The 19,395-nt window shown below is 37.0% G+C and overlaps 1 long non-coding RNA gene across 1 annotated transcript in view; it reads left to right on the forward strand.

The window, feature by feature from the left end:
• Window positions 1–19,395, forward strand: part of LOC123389902 — a 44,370-nt gene that overhangs the window by 24,338 nt on the left and 637 nt on the right. Inside the window, exon 3 of the long non-coding RNA XR_006604583.1 lies at window positions 18,587–18,667. This is a non-coding gene — a long non-coding RNA (uncharacterized LOC123389902). The remainder of the gene's footprint in view (window positions 1–18,586; window positions 18,668–19,395) is intronic.

The following is a 19,395-nucleotide window of genomic DNA, read 5'->3' on the forward strand; positions in this document are numbered from 1 at the left end:
CAAGTGGGAGAGGGAGAAACAGGCTTCCCACCAAGCAGGGAGCCTGATAAACTGGGATCATGACCTGAGCCGAAGGCAGATGCTTAATGACTGACCCACCCAGGTGCCCCACTTGTTCTTTCAAATCACAGTTTTTTGGTGAAAGATGGTTTGGCCAAGGAATCTGGGGAATCATTAAAACATCATGCCAGTGAGAGTGCCCAGATTCTGTTTTTATCTTTGCTATCAAGGTGGAGGAGGAGCATAAACAGTAGTATTCATCAGCCACTCATTCCAGAGAGCATTCTACAGGTCCTCCAGAATTTTGCAGGTACTGAAGGGCTTCAACTTTTAAATTCTAGTTGCTCTTTTAAATCAGTTTGTTTGATTGTTTGTTCTTCCCTTGTGACCTAGGGTAGAGAATCTGCTCCAAGCTTGTCAGTGTTATACCTCCAAGGTATAACTGCTGTTCACAGAATTGGGGACAGGGTTCTCATAGTTTCCTTGTGTCTGTCTCTCCTGTCATCATCTATGTAGTCTCTCTATCCTTTGTTGTGGAGAAGATGTTCAGTTAGCCTGCAATTCTTCTGGAGGAATTGATCTATATATAGGTGATTTGGTCTATCTGTGGCAATGAGTTCAGGGTCTTCCTATGTTGTATTCTTGGATCCTGCCCTAAATTTTATCTTCTTATAAAGACTAACATATTTTAACACTTCTTTTTAAGTTTTTATTTAAATTTGAGTTAGTTAACTAACAGCGTAGTATTAGTTTCAGGTATACAATACAGTGATTCAATACTTCCATACAACACCTGGTGTTCATCACAAGTACAATCCTTAATCCTCAACACCTATCTATCTAACCCATCCCGACTTAAAACCATCAGTTTGTAATCTATAGTCAAGGGTCTATTTCTTCATTTGCCTATCTCCTTTTTTTCCCCTTTGTTTCTTGAATTCCACATATGAGTGGAATCATATGGTATACGTCTCTATCTGACTCACTTATGTCACTTGCCATAATACTCTAAGTCTCCATAGCATTGAAAATAGCAAGATTCCATTCATTTTTATGGCTGAATAATATTCTACTTTATATACATATATACCATTTCTTTTATGATGATAATGAAAATGATGATGATGATGTTATGTTAGTCACCATAAAATACATCATTAGTTTTTGATGTAATGTTTCATGATTCATTGTTTGCATATAACACCCTGTGCCCTCCTTGGTACCCATCACTGGGCTAATCGATCCTCACCCTCACCCCTTCTAAAATCCTCAGTTTGTTTCCTGGAGTCCATAGTCTCTCATGGTTTGTCTCCTCCTCTGATTCCTCACTCCTTCATTTTTCCCTCCCTTCCCCTAATGCCCTCCACTTAAGTTCCTTAAGTTCCAAAAAGTACTGTACCCCTTCCACCTTGATAATGGAGACAGGAACAGGCAATCTAAATAGCTGCCTGCCTTGGTGAGGCCTGAACCCTTAGCTCATAGTAGCCACAGTCATCCCTCCAAGACAGCTCCCACCACCTACCCAATCTCCAGTTATCCCACCCAGGTTGCCCCAGCATTCTGTGCATGTTCCACAAATAAATGAAACCATATAACTGACTCTCTCTGCTTGATTTATTTCCCTTAGTATAATCTCCTCCAGTTCCATCCATGTTAATACAAAAGTTGGGTATTCATACTTTCTGATAGCTGAGTAATATTCAATTGTGTGTGTGTGTGTATGTGTATATATATATATATATATATATCTCCATTCCTCCCATTGAAGATGTTTGTTTATTGTGGCCATTGCTACTATGAACACTGGGGTGCATGTGGCCCTTCCTTTCACTATATCTGTATCTTTGGGGTAAATACCCAGTAGTGCATTTGCTGGGTCATAGGGTAGCTCTATTTTTAACTTTTTGAGGAATCTCCACAGTGTTTTCTAAAATAGTTGCACCAATTTGCATTCCACCAACAGTGTAAGGGTGTTCCCCTTTCTCCACAACCTCTCCAACATTTGTTGTCTCTTGCTTGTCAATTTTTGCCATTCTAACTGGTGTAAGGAGGTATCTCAATGTGGTTTTGATTTGAATTTCCCTGATGGCTAATGATGATGAACATTTTTTCATGTGTCTGTTAGCCATTTGTATGTCTTCATTGGAGAAGTGTCTGTTCACGTCTTCTGGCCAATTTTTGACTTGATTATTTGTTTTTTTGGGGTGTTGAGTTTGAGGAGTTCTTTATAGATCTTGGATATCAGCCCTTTATAGTGTCATTTGCGAATATTTGCACCCATTCTGTGGGTTGCCTCTTTGTTTTGTTGACTGCTTCCTTTGCTGTGAAGAAGCGTTTGATCTTGATGACATCCCAAAAGTTCATTTTTGCTTTGTTTCTCTTGCCTTTGGAAATGTGTTTTGAAAGAAGTTGCTGTGGCTGATGTCAAAAAGATTACTGCCTATGTTCTCTAGGAATTTAATGCATTCCTGTCTCACATTGAGGTCCTTTCCTCAATTTTGAGTTTATCTTTGTGTGTGGTTTAAGAGAAGGGTCAAGTTTCATTCTTCTGTATATACATCATTATCTATCCATAAGTCAATGGACATGAGATATTTCCATAATTTGGCTATTGTAGATAATGCTTCTGTAAACATCATGGTACATGTATCCATTTGAATTAGTATTTTTGTGTGTTTTTATTTTCTTGGGATAAATACCAAGTAATGCCATTGCTGGAACATAGGGTATTGATATTTGTAACTCTCTGAGGAAATGCCATACTATTTTCCACAGTGGCTGCACCAGCTTGCATTCCTAACAAGAGTCCAAGACGGTTGCCCTTTCTCCACATCCTTTCCAAAACCTGTTGTTTCTTGTGTTGCTAATTTTAGCCATTCTGACTGGTGTGAGGTGATATCTCATTGTAGTTTTGATTTGTATTTCTCTGATAATGAGTAATGTTAAGCATGTTTTCATGTGTCTGTTGGTTATCTCTATGTCTTCTTTGGAAAAAAGTACTGCTGATGTCTTCTGCCAATATTTTAATATGGATTATACATATTTTTGGTTGTTGACTTGTATAATTCCTTTACATATTTTGGATACTAATGTTTTATCAGATATGTCATTTGCAAATATCTTCTCCCATTCTGAATGTTGTCTTTTACTTTTATTGATTGTCTACTTCACTATACAGAAGCTTCCTATTTTAATGAAATCCCAATAGTTTATTTTGGTTTTGTTTCCCTTATCTCAGGACACAATTTAAGAAGTTGCTATTGCCAATGACAAAGAGGTTACTGCCTGTCTTCTCTAGGATTTTAAGGGTTTTTTTTGGTCTCACACGTAGGTATGTCATCCAGTTTGAATTTATGTTTGTGTATAGTGTAACAAAGTGGTCCACTTTCATTATTTTGCATGTTGTGGTCCTGTTTCCCCAAAACCAATTTTTGAAGAGACTGTCTTTTGCCCATTGGATAGTCTTTTCTGCTTTGTCAAAGATTAACTGACCATATACTTATAGGTTCATTTCTGGGACTTTTATACTGTTCCACTGATCTACGTGTCTATATTTGTGCAAGTGCCATACTGTTTTGATCACTATACCTTCGTAAGAGAACTTGTAGTCTGGAACTGTGATGCGTCCATGTTTGCCTTTTTTGTTGTTGTTGTTTCTGGTTTGTTTGTTTTTTTTTTTTTTTTCTTTTTCAAGGTTGCTTTGGCTATTGAGGGATTTTTTGTGGTTCCATACAATTTTTTTTTTAATTTTTTATTTTTTATAAACATATATTTTTATCCCCAGGGGTACAGGTCTGTGAATCACCAGGTTTACACACTTCACAGCACTCACCAAATCACATACCCTCCCCAATGTCCATAATCCCACCCCCTTCTCCCAAACCCCCTCTCCCCAGCAACCCTCAGTTTGTTTTGTGAGATTAAGAGTCACTTATGGTTTGTCTCCCTCCCAATCCCATCTTGTTTCATTTATTCTTCTTCTACCCATTTAAGCCTCCATGTTGCATCACCACTTCCTCATATCAGGGAGATCATATGATAGTTGTCTTTCTCTGCTTGACTTATTTCGCTGAGCATGATACGCTCTAGTTCCATCCATGTTGTTGCAAATGGCAAGATTTCATTTCTTTTGATGGCTGCATAGTATTCCATTGTGTATATATACCACATCTTCTTGATCCATTCATCTGTTGATGGACATCTAGGTTCTTTCCATAGTTTGACTATTGTGGACATTGCTGCTATAAACATTCGGGTGCATGTGTCCCTTTGGATCACTACATTTGTATCTTTAGGGTAAATACCCAATAGTGCAATTGCTGGGTCATAGTCATAGGGCAGTTCTATTTTCAACATTTTGAGGAACCTCCATGCTGATTTCCAGAGTGGCTGCACCAGCTTGCATTCCCACCAACAGTGTAGGAGGGTTCCCCTTTCTCCGCATCCTCGCCAGCATCTGTCATTTCCTGACTTGTGATTTTAGCCTTCTGACTGGTGTGAGGTGATATCTCATTGTGGTTTTGATTTTGTATTTCCTGATGCCGAGTGATATGGAGCACTTTTTCTTTTCATGTGTATGTTGGCCATCTGGATGTTTCTTTGCAGAGAAATGTCTGTTCATGTCCTCTGCCCATTTCTTGATTGGATTATTTGTTCTTGGGTGTTGAGTTTGCTAAGTTCTTTATAGATTCTGGACACTAGTCCTTTTATCTGATATGTCGTTTGCAAATATCTTCTCCCATTCTGTCAGTTGTCTTTTGATTTTGTTAACTGTTTCCTTTGCTGGTGCAAAAGCTTTTGATCTTGATGAAATCCCAGTAGTTCATTTTTGCCCTTGCTTCCCTTGCCTTTGGCGTTGTTCCTAGGAAGATGTTGCTGCGGCAGAGAGGTCGAAGAGGTTGCTGCCCGTTGTTCTCCTCAAGGATTTTGATGGATTCCTTTCGTACATTGAGGGTCCTTCATCCATTTTGAGTCTATTTTCGTGTGTGGTGTAAGGAAATGGTCCAATTTCATTTTCTGCATGTGGCTGTCCCAATTTTCCCAGCACATTTATTGAAAAGGCTGTCTTTTTTCCATTGGACATTCTTTCCTGCTTTGTCGAAGATTAGTTGACCATAGATTTGAGGGTCTATTTCTGGGCTCTCTATTCTGTTCCATTGATCTAGTGTCTGTTTTTGTGCCAGTACCATGCTGTCTTGATGATGACAGCTTTGTAATAGAGCTTGAAGTCCGGAATTGTGATGCCACCAACGTTGGCTTTCTTTTTCAATATCCCTTTGGCTATTCGAGGTCTTTCTGGTTCCATATAAATTTTAGAATTATTTGTTCCATTTCTTTTGAAAAAGATGGATGATACTTTGATAGGAATTGCATTAAATGTGTAGATTGCTTTAGGTAGCATAGACATTTTCACAATATTTATTCTTCCAATCCAGGAGCATGGAACATTTTTCCATTTCTTTGTGTCTTCCTCAATTTCTTTCATGAGTACTTTATAGTTTTCTGAGTATAGATTCTGTGTCTCTTTGGTTAGGTTTATTCCTAGGTATCTTATGGTTTTGGATGCAATTGTAAATGGGATTGACTCCTTAATATCTCTTTCTTCTGTCTTGCTGTTGGTGTAGAGAAATGCAACTGATTTCTGTGCATTGATTTTATATCCTGACACTTTACTGAATTCCTGTATAAGTTCTAGCAGTTTTGGAGTGGAGTCTTTTGGGTTTTCCACATATAGTATCATATCATCTGCGAAGAGTGAAAATTTGACTACTTCTTTGCCGATTTGGATGCCTTTAATTTCCTTTTGTTGTCTGATTGCTGACGCTAGGACCTCTAGTACGATGTTGAATAGCAGTGGTGATAATGGACATCCCTGCCGTGTTCCTGACCTTAGCGGAAAAGCTTTCAGTTTTTCTCCATTGAGAATGATATTTGCGGTGGGTTTTTCATAGATGGCTTTGATGATATTGAGGTATGTGCCCTCTATCCCTACACTTTGAAGAGTTTTGATCAGGAAGGGATGTGTACTTTGTCAAATGCTTTTTCAGCATCTATTGAGAGTATCATATGGTTCTTGTTCTTTCTTTTATTGATGTGTTGTATCACATTGACTGATTTGCGGATGTTGAACCAACCTTGCAGCCCTGGAATAAATCCCACTTGGTCGTGGTGAATAATCTTTTTAATGTACTGTTGAATCCTATTGGCTAGTATTTTGTTGAGTATTTTCGCATCTGTGTTCATCAAGGATATCAGTCTATAGCTCTCTTTTTTGGTGGGATCCTTGTCTGGTTTTGGGATCAAGGTGATGCTGGCCTCATAAAATGAGTTTGGAAGTTTTCCTTCCATTTCTATTTTTTGGAACAGTTTCAGGAGAATAGGAATTAGTTCTTCTTTAAATGTTTGGTAGAATTCCCCCGGAAGCCGTCTGGCCCTGGGCTTTTGTTTGTTTGGAGATTTTTAATGACTGTTTCAATCTTCCTTACTGGTTATGGGTTTGTTCAGGCTTTCTATTTCTTCCTGGTTCAGTTGTGGTAGTTTATATGTTTCTAGGAATGCATCCATTTCTTCCCAGATTGTCAAATTTATTGACCGTTTAGAGTTGCTCATAGTATGTTCTTATAATAGTTTGATTTCTTTGGTGTTAGTTGTGATCTCTCCTCTTTCATTCATGATTTTATTTATTTGGGTCCTTTCTCTTTTCTTTTTGATAAGTCGGGCCAGGGTTTATCAATTTATTAATTCTTTCAAAGAACCAGCTCCTAGTTTCGTTTGATTTGTTCTATTGTTTTTTTGGTTTCTATTTTCATTGATTTCTGCTCTGATCTTTATGATTTCTCTTCTCCTGCTGGGCTTAGGGTTTCTTTCTTGTTCTCTCTCCAGCTCCTTTAGGTGTAGGGGGTTAGGTTGTGTACCTGAGACCTTTCTTGTTTCTTGAGAAAGGCTTGTACCGCTATATATTTTCCCTCTCAGGACTGCCTTGTTGTGTCCCACAGATTTTGAAACCGTTGTATTTTCATTATAATTTGTTCCATGATTTTTTTTCAATTCTTCTTTAATTTCCCGGTTGACCCATTCATCTTTAGAAGGATACTGTTTAGTCTCCATGTATTTGGGGTTCTTTCCAAACTTCCTTTTGTGGTTGAGTTCTAGCTTTAGAGCATTGTGGTCTGAAAATATGCAGGGAATGATCCCAATCTTTTGATATCGGATTTGAGTCCTGATTTAGGACCGAGGATGTGATCTATTCTGGAGAATGTTCCATGTGCACTAGAGAAGAATGTGTATTCTGTTGCTTTGGGATGAAATATTCTGAATATATCTGTGATGTCCATCTGGTCCAGTTGTGTCATTTAAGGCCTTTATTTCCTTGCTGATCTTTTGCTTGGTATACCTGTCCATTTCAGTGAGGGGAGTGTTAAAGTCCCCTACTATTATTGTATTATTGTGATGTGTTTCTTTGATTTTGTTATTAATTGGTTTATATTAGTTGGCTGCTCCCACCATTGGGGGCATTAGATATTTAAAATTGTTAAATTAAATCTTCTTGTTGGACAGACCCTTTGAGTATGATATAGTGTCCTTCCTCATCTCTTATTATAGTCTTTGGCTTTAAAATCTAAGTGATCTGATAGAAGGATTGCCACTCTGCTTTCTTCTGATGTCCATTAGCATGGTAAATTCTTTTCCACCCCCTCACTTTAAATCTGGAGGTGTCTTCGGGCTTAAAATGTGTTTCTTGGAGGCAAACAATAGATGGGTTTTGTTTTTTTTATCCATTCTGATACCCTGTGTCTTTTTTTGTTTTTTTGACAGGGGCATTTAGCCCATTCACATTTCAGGGTAACTATTGAGAGATATGAATTTAGTGCCATTGTCTTGCCTGTAAGGTGACTGTTACTGTATATGGTCTCTGTTCCTTTCTGATCTACCACTTGTAGGCTCTCTCTTTGGCTTAGAGGACACCCTTTCAAATTATTCTGTAGAGCTGGTTTGGTATTTGCAAATTCTTGTCAGTTGTTGTTTGTCCTGGAAGATTTTTAATCTCTCCTTCTATTTTCAATGATAGCCTAGCTGGATATAGTATTCTTGGCTGCATGTTTTTCTCGTTTAGTGCTCTGAAAATATCATGCCAGCTCTTTCTGGCCTGCCAGGTCTCTGTGGATAAAGTCAGCTGCCAATCTAATATTTTTACCATTGTATGTTACAGACTTCTTTTCCCTGGCTGCTTTCAGGATTTTTCTCTCTTGTCATTGAGACTTGTAAATTTTACTATTAGGTGACGGGGGTGTGTGGGCCTATTCTTATTGGTTTTGAGGGGCATTCTCTGAACCTCCTGAATTTTGATGCTCGTTCCCTTTGCCATATTGGGGAAATTCTCCCCCAATAATTCTCTCCAGTATACCTTCTGCTCCCCTCTCACTTTCTTCTTCTTCTGGAAATCCCAATTATTCTAATGTTGTTTCGTCTTATGGTGTCACTTATCTCTCGAATTCTCCCCTCGTGGTCCAGTAGCTGTTTGTCCCTCTTTTGCTCAGCTTCTTTATTCTCTGTCATTTGGTCTTCTATATCACTAATTCTTTTTCTTCTGCCTCATTTATCCTAGCAGTTAGAGCCTCCATTTTTGATTGCACCTCATTAATAGCTTTTTTGATTTCACCTTGGTTAGATTTTAGTTCTTTTTTATTTCTCCAGAAAGGGCTTTTATATCTCTCGAGAGGGTTTCTCTAATATTCTTCCATTGCCTTTTTCGAGCCCGGCTAGAACCTTGAGAATTGTCATTCTGAACTCTAGATCTGACATAGTACCGATGTCTGTATTGATTAGGTCCCTAGCCTTCGGTACTGCCTCTTGTTCTTTTTTTTGTGTTGAATTTTTACGTCTTGTCATTTTGTCCAGATAAGAGTAAATGAAGGGGCAAGTAAAATACTAAAAGGGTGGCAACAACCCCAGGAAAATATGCTTTAACCAAATTAGAAGAGATCCAAAATCGTGAGTGGGAAAAGGAAAGGGGATAAAAAGAGGTTTCAAAAAGGAAGAAGAAAAAAAAAAAAAAAAAAAAAAAAAAAAAAAAAAAAAAAAATAAAAAAAAAAAAAAAAAAAAAAAAAAAAAAAAAAAAAAAAAAAAAAAAAAAAAAAAAAAAAAAAAAAAAAAAAAAAAAAAAAAAAAAAAAAAGAAAAGAAAAGAATTTTTAGAAAAAGAAAAACACCTAAGACAAAATGTAAACTATATATATATATATATATTAGATAAACTAGTAGATAGAAAATCGTTAAAAAAGAAAAAAGGTAACAGTTAAAAAAAAAATTTTACCCGAAGGCGAGGAAAAAAAAAATGAAAAAGAAAAAATTAAAAATTAACTGCAAGACTAAAAAAAATTACAGGAAAAAAGCCATGAGTTCCGTGCTTGGCTTTCTCCTCCTCTGGAATTCTGCTGCTCTCCTTGGTATTGAAACCGCACTCCTTGGTAGGTGAACTTGGTCTCGGCTGGATTTCTTGTTGATCTTCTGGGGGAGGGGCCTGTTGTAGTGATTCTCAAGTGTCTTTGCCCCAGGCGGAATTACACCGCCCTTACCCGGGGCCGGGGTGAGTAATCCGCTCGGGTTTGCTTTCAGGAGCTTTTGTTCCCTGAGCGCTTTCCGTAGAGTTCCAGAGGACGGGAATACAAAATGGCGGGCTCCTGGTCTCCGGCCTGGAGGAGCCGAGAGCCCAGGGCCCCACTCCTCAGTGCGCCCTCAGAGAACAGCGCCCCAGTTACTCCCGTCTGCCTGACCTCCGGCCGCGCTCCGAGCTCACCGAGCCTGCGAACGGTTCAAGGGTAACACGGAGCTGCGAGCTTACTGTCAGCTCTGTCTCTGTAGCCGGCTTTCCCGTTCCAATACCCGCAAGCTCTGCGACACTCAGACACCCCCGATCCTTCTGTGACCCTGCGGGACCTGAGGCCACGCTGACCCCGCGTGGGCTTCGCCCCGGTTTAGCCTCTGGAGCGATGTCCCTCAGCGGAACAGACTTTTAAAAGTCCTGATTTTGTGCGGGGTTGCTCCGCCGCTTGCCGGGAGCCGGCCCCTCCCCCCGGGGTCTATCTTCCCGTCGCTTTGGATTCACTTCTCCGCCGGTCCTACCTTTCAGAAAGTGGTTGTTTTTCTGTTTCCAGAATTGCTGTTCTTCTTCTCTTCGATCTGCCGATGGATTTTCAGGTGTTTGCAATCTTTAGATAAGCTATCTAGCTGATCTCCGGCTAGCTGAAGCAGTCTCAGCTTGCTACTTTTCCGCCATCTTGACTCCTCCCTCGTGGTTCCATACAATTTTTATGATTTTTTTCTAGCTCTGTGAAAAATTCTGTTCGTATTTTGATAAAGCTTGCATCAAATATGTAGATTGCTTTGTGTAGACGTTTTAAAAATATTTGTTCTTCTAATCCATGAGCATGAATGACTTTCCTCTTCTTCGTGTCATCTTCAATTTTTTTTTTTAATCAATTTTAGTTTTCAGAATAAAGGCCTTTCACCTATTTGGTTATGTATATGCCTACATGTCTCATTGTTTTTGATTTATAAGTGGGCTTGATCTTTGATTTCTTTTTCTGCACTTCATAAGTGGTGTATAAAAATGCAAAAGATTTTTATATGTTGATTTTATGTCCTGCAACTTCAATAAATTCATTTATCACTTCTACCAGTTTTTTGGTAGAGCATTGGGTCTTCTATAGAGCATATCATGTCATCTACAAATAGTGAAAGTTTTACCTCTTCCTTATCAATTTGTATTTTTTTTTTGTCTGATTACTGTGGCAAGGACTTCCAATGTTATGTTAAATAACAATGGTGAGGCTGAACATCCCTGTCTTATTTCTGCACAAAGAGGAAAAACTCTCAGTTTTTCCCTGTAGGGGATATTAGCTATGGGTCTCTTGTAAATGGCTTTTATGATGTTGAACTATATTCCCTCCGTCCCTACTTTGTGGACAGTTTTTAATCATGAATGGATGTTGTACTTTGTGAATGAGTTTTCTGCATCTGTTGGAAGGATCATATGGTTTTAGTCCTTTCTTTTGTTCATATGATGTATCACCACGATTGATTTTTGAAGGTTGAACCACTCTTGCAGCCTAGGAATAAATGCCACTAGATCATGATGATGATTCTGTTAATGTACTGTTGGATTCGATCAACTAGTAATTTATTGAGAATTTTTGCATCCATGTTCATCAAGGGTACTGGCCTATACAATTCTCTTTTTTAGTTGAGTCTGTCTGGTTTTATTATAAGGGTAATGCTGGCCTCATAGAATTAAATTAGGTTATACTTCCATTTCTATTTTTTTGCAATAGTTTTAGAAATATAGATATTAACTCCTCTTTTAATGTTTTCTTGAATTCACCTGTGAAGCCATCTGGTCCTTGACTTTGTTTCTTGGGAAATTTTTGATTGTTGATTCAATTTCTTTGCTGGTTATCAGTCTGTTCAAGTTTTCTATTTCCTCCTGTTTCAGTTTTAGTAGCTTACATGTTTCTAAGAATTTATCCATTTCTTCCATGTTGCCCAATTTGTTGGCATATAGTTTTTCATCATATTATCTTATAGCTGTATATATTTCTGTAATGTTGCTTGTTATTTCTGCTCTCTCATTTATGATTTTATTTTGGGTCCTTTGTCTTTTCTTTTTGATAAGTCTGGCTGGAGGTTTATCAATTTTATTTATTTTTTCAAAGGATCACATTCTGAATCTATTGATCTGTTCTGAGGGGTTTTTTGTTTGTTTGTTTAGTTTCTATGTCATTTTTTTTCTCCCTAATCTTTATTATTTCTATTCTTCTGCTGGCTTTAGGCTTCATTTGTTGTTCTTTTTCTAACTCCTTTAGGTATAAAGTTAGGTAGTTTATTTGAGATTTTTCTTGCTTCTTGAAGTAGGCCTGCATTGCAATATACTTTCCTCTTATGACTGCTTTAGCTACATTCCAATTATTTTGGACCATTGTGTTTCATTTTCATTTATTTCCTTGTATTTATTTACTGATTGACCCATTCACTGTTTCACAGAATGCTGTTTAACTGTATTTTTGGTATTTCTAAATTTTTTTTCTTGTGGTTGACTTCAAGTTTCATAGCATTATGGTCAGAAAATATGCGCGGTTTGATCTCAATCTTTTTGTACTTGTTGAGGTGTGATCTGTGACCTAATATGAGATTGAGTGTGGAGCATATCCCATGTGAACTTGACAAGAATGCATATTTTGCAGTTTGGGGATAGAATGATCTGAATATAACTGTTAAGTCCCTCTGGTCCAGTGAATCATTCAAAGCCACTGTTTCCTTGTTGATTTTCTGTTTAGATGATCCACCCACTGATTAATGTGGACTGTTATTGTTGCTTAATATTAGTGCATTATTATTAATGAGTTCCATCATGTTTATTATTAACTATATTATATATTTGGATGTTCCTATGTTGGGTACATAAATATTTAAAATTGTTATATCTTGTTAGATAGTTTCCTTTATTATGATATAGTAGTCTTCTTCATGTATTACAGTTTTTGGCTTAAAATATAAATACTGTTAACCCCACCTTCTTTTTTTTTTTTTAAAGATTTTATTTATTTGTTAGACAGATTGAGTGAGAACACAAGTAAGCAGAGCGGCAGGCAGAAGGAGAAAGACAATCAGGCTCTGCTGAGCAGGGTGCCTGCTGCAGGGCTCCATCCCAGGACCCTGGAATCATGAGCTGAGCTGAAGGCAGCCGCTTAACCAACTGAGCCACCCAGGTGCCCCTTAACCCCACTTTCTTTTGAGGTCTATGATAAATGCTTCTCTATCTCACTTTCAATCTGTGAGTAAATCTGCTATTTCTTTATTGATCTGTCTACATATTCTACCCATAATTGAGAGTGGAGTATTTCTCCCTTTAGTTTTCTCCTTTCCTAAGGCATATCCTTCCATCTCTGCACTTGATCTCACCTCCTTCAAACCATTAATTATAACCACTTTTTCCTGTCCCTTCAGCTTCCTATTTGACATTCCCATAAATATTTTAATATTCTCAAGTCTTTTCCTTCAAAATAAAGTTTGATTTAACCTTATATTCCCTTCATTATAAATCTCTTCTCCTTCTTCCTAGGTATCATAGCTCAGTTTCTTGAAAACAGTCTGTACTCTCTTTGACCACTTCCCCACTCTCCTTCCATACACTCAAACCACAACATTTTTTTTTTTAATTTTTTACATGCCAAATCAAGGACCTTCTTTGACAGATTCAATGATTGTTCTCTCCCTTCCATTCCCAACACCAATGGACACTTTAAAGTCTTTTACAAAAACAAAAACCTGTTGACACTGTTCATTACCGCCTCTTGAGATACTCTTTTCCCTTAGTAACCTAGGGCACTTTTTTTTTTTTTTTAAGGACACTTCATGTCCTATACTCCTTCCTTACATCTTTGGTTATGCAGTTTCATTTTCAGGACCCTCTACAGTTTCTTCAAAATTCTTGAGATTTCATTTTCCCCAGGTCTTGTTAATAAATATGTGCTACATTTTATTTTGCAGTGAGGGCAAATTTTCATAGACTTTCCTTTCTATCCTTTGTGACTCAGGAGTTGTCGAAGCCTTCAGAATTCCATTTTCACTGTCTTGTCTCACAGAATACACTCCTCATGACTTCAGTTCCTATTTATGTAATCTGAATTCCCATCTATATGCTGGTAATATCCAAATCTGCATCCCTGATCTATAATTTTGACATTCTAAAGAACATCTACACTTAAATGTTCCACAGGAATCTCAGATTAATCATGGCTGAAAATGAAATGTACCTCTTCAACTTTCTTGAGTGTCTCCCACTTATAGCGTATGTTTAATTCAGTTCTTCCTTAGAAGATGATTCTGTCTCTAGCACTAGAGTCTGTAGTCTTCAATGGCAGGTGCATAGTTTAGTACTCTGTGTGCCTGATACACAGACGTTCTCAGTAAGTGCTGGTTGAATAGAACTGACTTAGTTTCAAATTAACATCTTTTCTTTTCTAGAAAATTTTAAGGATCTCTTCCCTCTACAGTTTCTTCAAAATTCTTGAGATTTCATTTTTTCTTGTTCTTGTTAATATATATGTGTAACAATATTTTATTTTGCAATGAGGGCACCCATCCAAATGTTCATAGACTTTTCTAATTTTTGTGACTCAGGAGTGGTTGACGCCTTGCCTCATTCTTGGAACATCCTCTCACAGGCTTTCAGAATCTCTTTCCTCATTGACAACATTAGAATGCACCAAAGTTCCAAGGTTTTTATACAAACCTGCTTGACCAGAGAACACATACTCTGTGATTCCATGTATATAAAGTTGAAGCACAAGGAAAACTAATAGATGGCGACAGAAGTCAGAATAATGGTTACTTCTTTTTTTTTTTAAAGATTTTATGTATTTATTTGACAGAGATCACAAGTAGGCAGAGAGGCAGGCAGAGTGAGAGGGAAGCAGGCTCCCTGCTGAGCAGAGAGCCCGATGTGGGGCTCGATCCCAGGACCCTGGGATCATGAGCTGAACCAAAGGCAGAGGCGTTAACACACTGAGCCACTCAGGTTCCCCATAATGGTTACTTCTTAAGGGTACTGACTTGGAAATGGTACAAATGAATCTTCTGGGTTACTAAAATGTTCTATGTTTTGATCTAGGTGGTGGTTACATGAACATATAAATATGGGTATAAAATTACCAGAGCTATATACTTAAGATTTATATGCTTTACTATGTGTTATATATCAATTAATAAGCAATACAAAAGAAACAAACCTATGAACTTCTGTTGCATATTTTATTTTTTACATTCCTAATCAACAAGATAGAAAGATGATATACTGAGATTTCAATATGTATCAATGTGCATCTACTAAGCCTGTATATGATATGTACAATAATATATAAATACCAGGCAGAGAAATAGCAGAGAGGAAGTAATTGCCTCTAGGAACAAATAACAGGAAATAAAAGAAAATTTTGTTAAGGTTAAGACAACTGAGCAGGACTTGAAAAATGAAGTTCCTGAGGTAAAGCGTATAAAGATATTAGAGGAAAACAAATGTCCAAACAAATGGGAGACAAACATAGTAGGTTCAAGAAAACCCCGGTGAAACATAAATTACAAGAAAAGGATTATATAAATTTGGGGTAGGATATAGGGATTAGCAGTAACAGACAAGTTTGAGTAAGAGATGCCACAGAGAATGTTTTAGGTCACAGTAAGACTTTATCATTGGAAATAGAAAGTCATTAAAGGGTTTTAAGTAGAAAAAAATATGGTTAGATATTTATTCTAGAAACTGTACCAAAAGTCATCAGGAATTAGTGGAGGTAGCAGATTTAGTTAGATTACTATCGTTATCAAGTGAAATGGTAAGGGTCTACACTATATTGGAATGGAGTTTAGAAAATGGAAAAGAAGACAAATTCATGAGATATTCTGAAGGAATGATCATTATGATTTTGCATCAGACTAAAAAGTGGAGGTAAAAAAGGAAAAATATGACATTATGCCCTAGTCATTTACCTTGGGAATATTAGTACCAAAAATAATAAGAAAGAGGTTTATGGTGTTGCTGGTGGAGTAATGAAGAGTTCAGTTTTGGCTATATTCAGTTTGAGGTGCTGATAAGGCATCCACAAAGAAAAAAATCAGCAGGCAGTTGGCTTCATGAGTCTGAAACCTGGCATAAAGACTTGTGCTGGCAGTACAGATTTGGGAATCATCTACATATGTATGTTTAATTAGATCCAAGGTATGAGTGAGACTGCCAAGCAGAACTGAGAATTCAAACAGGGAGCTTTAGGAATCACCAAATCTAAAGATCCAGGCAGAGGAGTACTCAGAGAAAGAGTCAGAAATGAGGCCCAGATATGTAAGAGAAGAACTGAAGAAGAAGGATGTCATAGAAAGAAAAAGAGGAGAGAATTTTAAATACTATAGAGTCATGATAAAAGCTAAAAATCTGGCAATCAGAGCTATGGTAACCTCTACCATAAAGCATAATGCATAGCCATTCTAACAAGTTCCTGCATCTCTACATGAAAATTTTCAGCATTTTTGCCCATTCCTATCTTCTTTCCTCTAAGCTAGTGGTTCTCAAGTCTATCTGACCCTATTTCTTAAACATTTTAATACCTATTTTACTATGCTGAAATAAAATACACATAATGCCAAATATATGATACATATAACATGAAAGAGAAATACAAAGGAAGTAGTTTATGATGAATCAAAATGCATTTCAACATGGAAATGCTGGGGCATGACAAAACTAAAAGATATGTAGACAAGTATACAGAGAATGCTTATAAATATAATATCTATGAATGCTGACTGGTACAGGTCTGTTATTACTATTATTTCAAATAACCAAGAGCAGTATTTTTGTAGGTAAAATGATTTTCCAAAATGATGAACATTCTTTGTAACATTCTGAACAAAACAAAGTAAGGTTGTATGTTGATTTACATGGTAGATGCATTCCTGGAGAAGTCTGTATACTAAAACTTTCTTCTTTGTATATAAAATGGAAGTTTGATTCAAGGCTTAGATCAATACAAACAGGCTTTTTTTTTATCTATATAGACAACCAATGGGATAATCAAAAGTTATAGGAGATATAGAAAAATTATTTTTTTTTTTCTGTGAAGCCTATCCTGACACAAAACCCTGTTCATAATAGGCAAGGAAGTTCTCCAGTCATTACGATGGTCTACAAAACCTCTCACAAACTTTCAAACCATCTCCTTGGGTTTATACTACCATAATTGACAGCCCCTACTTTATTCTCATGCAAAGAAGAAGACAAGACTTTCCTTAGTATTACATCCCTGTTTAATAACTGGGTTATTTATTTTCTTTCTCAGTTATTAGGAATTTTCTTCTCTTCTAGAACACCAACCTCTCCCTCCTTTCTTGTTACTGTTTGCCAATAAACTTTCTCAAGTTTGTGCCATTTTTAACATCCTTCCTTGGCACTTAATCCTCTTATAATTAATATCCATTTTCTTAAATCATTCAATTTGTATCTTTCCTCCTTATCTACACATCTCTGGGTGATCTATATTGGCTTCAATTTGACACCTTCTAGTCATTCTTTTTTTTAAAGATTTTAAAAATTTATTTGTTTGACAGAGAAAGACACAGCGAAAGAAGGGACACAAGCAGGGGGAGTGGGAGAGAGAGAAGCAGGCTCCCTTGATCCGAGGACCCTGGGATCATGACCCGAGCCAAAGGCAGATACTTAATGACTGAGCCACCCAGACACCCCCTTCTAGTCATTCTTCAACCCACTGCAGTATTGCTTCTGTTCTAACAACACTGAAACTGTTCATGCTAAATTCACTAATGAACTTAATTCACAAATTAATGGATTTTTTCTCATTGAGCTGAACTTATTGAACCTTCTAGTATCTATAATGCTGCTGTTCACTACATTTTTCTTAGAACTGGGCATCAAACACTTCTGGGTTCTCTCTTCATCCTATTTTTCTAAATTTTTTTCTAGATAATTCTTAAATGTTGGTGGTCCTCAGAATTTCCTCCTCATAACTTTTCCCTATATATGTCCTCTTGTAGATTATTTAATTTAGTCCCCTGGTTCAACTATCACTTTTATCTGATGGCTTCTAAATGTATTTATCTGGTTGAAACCTTTCTTGCAATCTCAAAACTTTACTAAAAGTTTTTTTTTTAATTAAACTTTACTAAAAGTTTACTAAAAGTGTTGAAAACCTGCTCCTTCTCTTGTATTCTCTATCTATATTAGTGATATCACTTAATACTCATGCCAGATACTTGAGTCATTCCCTATTATTCTGTCCCCATTGGCCTCCATCCCATCAGTGACGGTCTTTTATAAGTAAACTTGGCTAGACTAGATACCCCAGTTATTCAATCAAGCACTCATCTAGCTGCTGCTGTAAAGCCATTTGGTACATGTAATTAATGTCTGTGATATCACTTAAGTAAAGGAAATTATCCTATATATTGTGGTGGAACTAATTCAATCAGCTGATAGGTCTTAAGAGCAAAATGGGGCTTCCTTGAAGAAACTTTATCTCTGAAAACTAGCTTCAGGCCATGCTGAAAAATTTCAGTCTGCATTCCTGAGAGACTGTTCTATGTATTTCAGACTTGCCTAGTCAGTCCCTGCAATGACATAAGCCAATTCCTTGAAACATTTTTAATATCTAGCTCCTACTAGTTCTGTTTCTCTAGTTGATCCCTGGTTGATTATATCAACTAATCAGTAATATTTCCTTAAACATTCTCAAATCCATTCCTCTGTGATACATCCCAATTATGACTGACTTCAGGCTTTCATCATTACTTGTCAAGATTATTACAAAAACATCGTAAATGGTCTTCTTACCCCAAACACCTTCTACACCATTTTCCATAGGCTCACTAGTATAATCTATATAAAACATGAATGTGAATATACTACCCTCCTTAAAAAAAAATCTTCAATGACTTTCCATTTCCTAGATTTATTTCAAACCTACCTAGCATGGCATACAAGGTTCAAGCTCCAACTTGCTTATCTAGCTTCATCTCTCTGATCTAGGAAAATCATATGATGTGTAGATCTGCTCACCAACCATCTTCATCCTTCAACAAGAAAAGGCTGAATGATGACTACCCAAAGGTAAGCATAATGATGACTACCCAAAAATGGCCACACCCTAATTCCCAGAACCTACAACTACTATGTCCCTTAAATGGAAAAAAGAACTTTGATGATGTGATTAAGAAAAGGGACTTGAGATGGGGGAGATTATTCTGGATTACCTGGCTGCACACAGAGTAACAGCATAATTCCTTAAAAGCAGAGGATTTTTTCCCCAGCTGAGTCAGAGAGAGATGTAAAGACAAAAAGAAAAGAGAAAAGAAAATGAAAACTTACAGGTACATATCCAAAGGTAGTGAAAACAGAATACTGAAGGGACAGCTGCACTCCAGTGTTCACTGCAGCATTATTCATCATAGCCAAGATACAGAAATAACAAGTGTCAATCAGTCAAAAGGCTAAAGAAGACATAATACATACACACGTACATAAATATACATACATATAAATATTTAGCCATGAGAAAGAAAAAAACTTTGCCATTTTGACAATGTGGATGAACCTTGAGGGCATTATGCTAAGTGAAATAAGCCAGACAAAGACAAATACTGCCTGTTGTCATTTATATGTGGAATTTAAAAAAAAAAAAAAAAGTCAAACTCCTAGAAACAAAAATTATAAAATTAGTTGCCAGGGATTGGTAACTGGGGGAAATAGGAAGAGGTGGGCCAAAGGGTACAACCTTTGAACTATAAATGAACAAGGTCTGAAGATTAAATGTAAAACATGATGATTATAGTTGATAA

The sequence above is a fragment of the Mustela putorius genome, unplaced genomic scaffold (genome assembly GCF_011764305.1).
Source record: "Mustela putorius furo isolate JIRA1106 unplaced genomic scaffold, ASM1176430v1.1 tig00004121_pilon_pilon_pilon, whole genome shotgun sequence".
Taxonomy (NCBI): domain Eukaryota; kingdom Metazoa; phylum Chordata; class Mammalia; order Carnivora; family Mustelidae; genus Mustela; species Mustela putorius.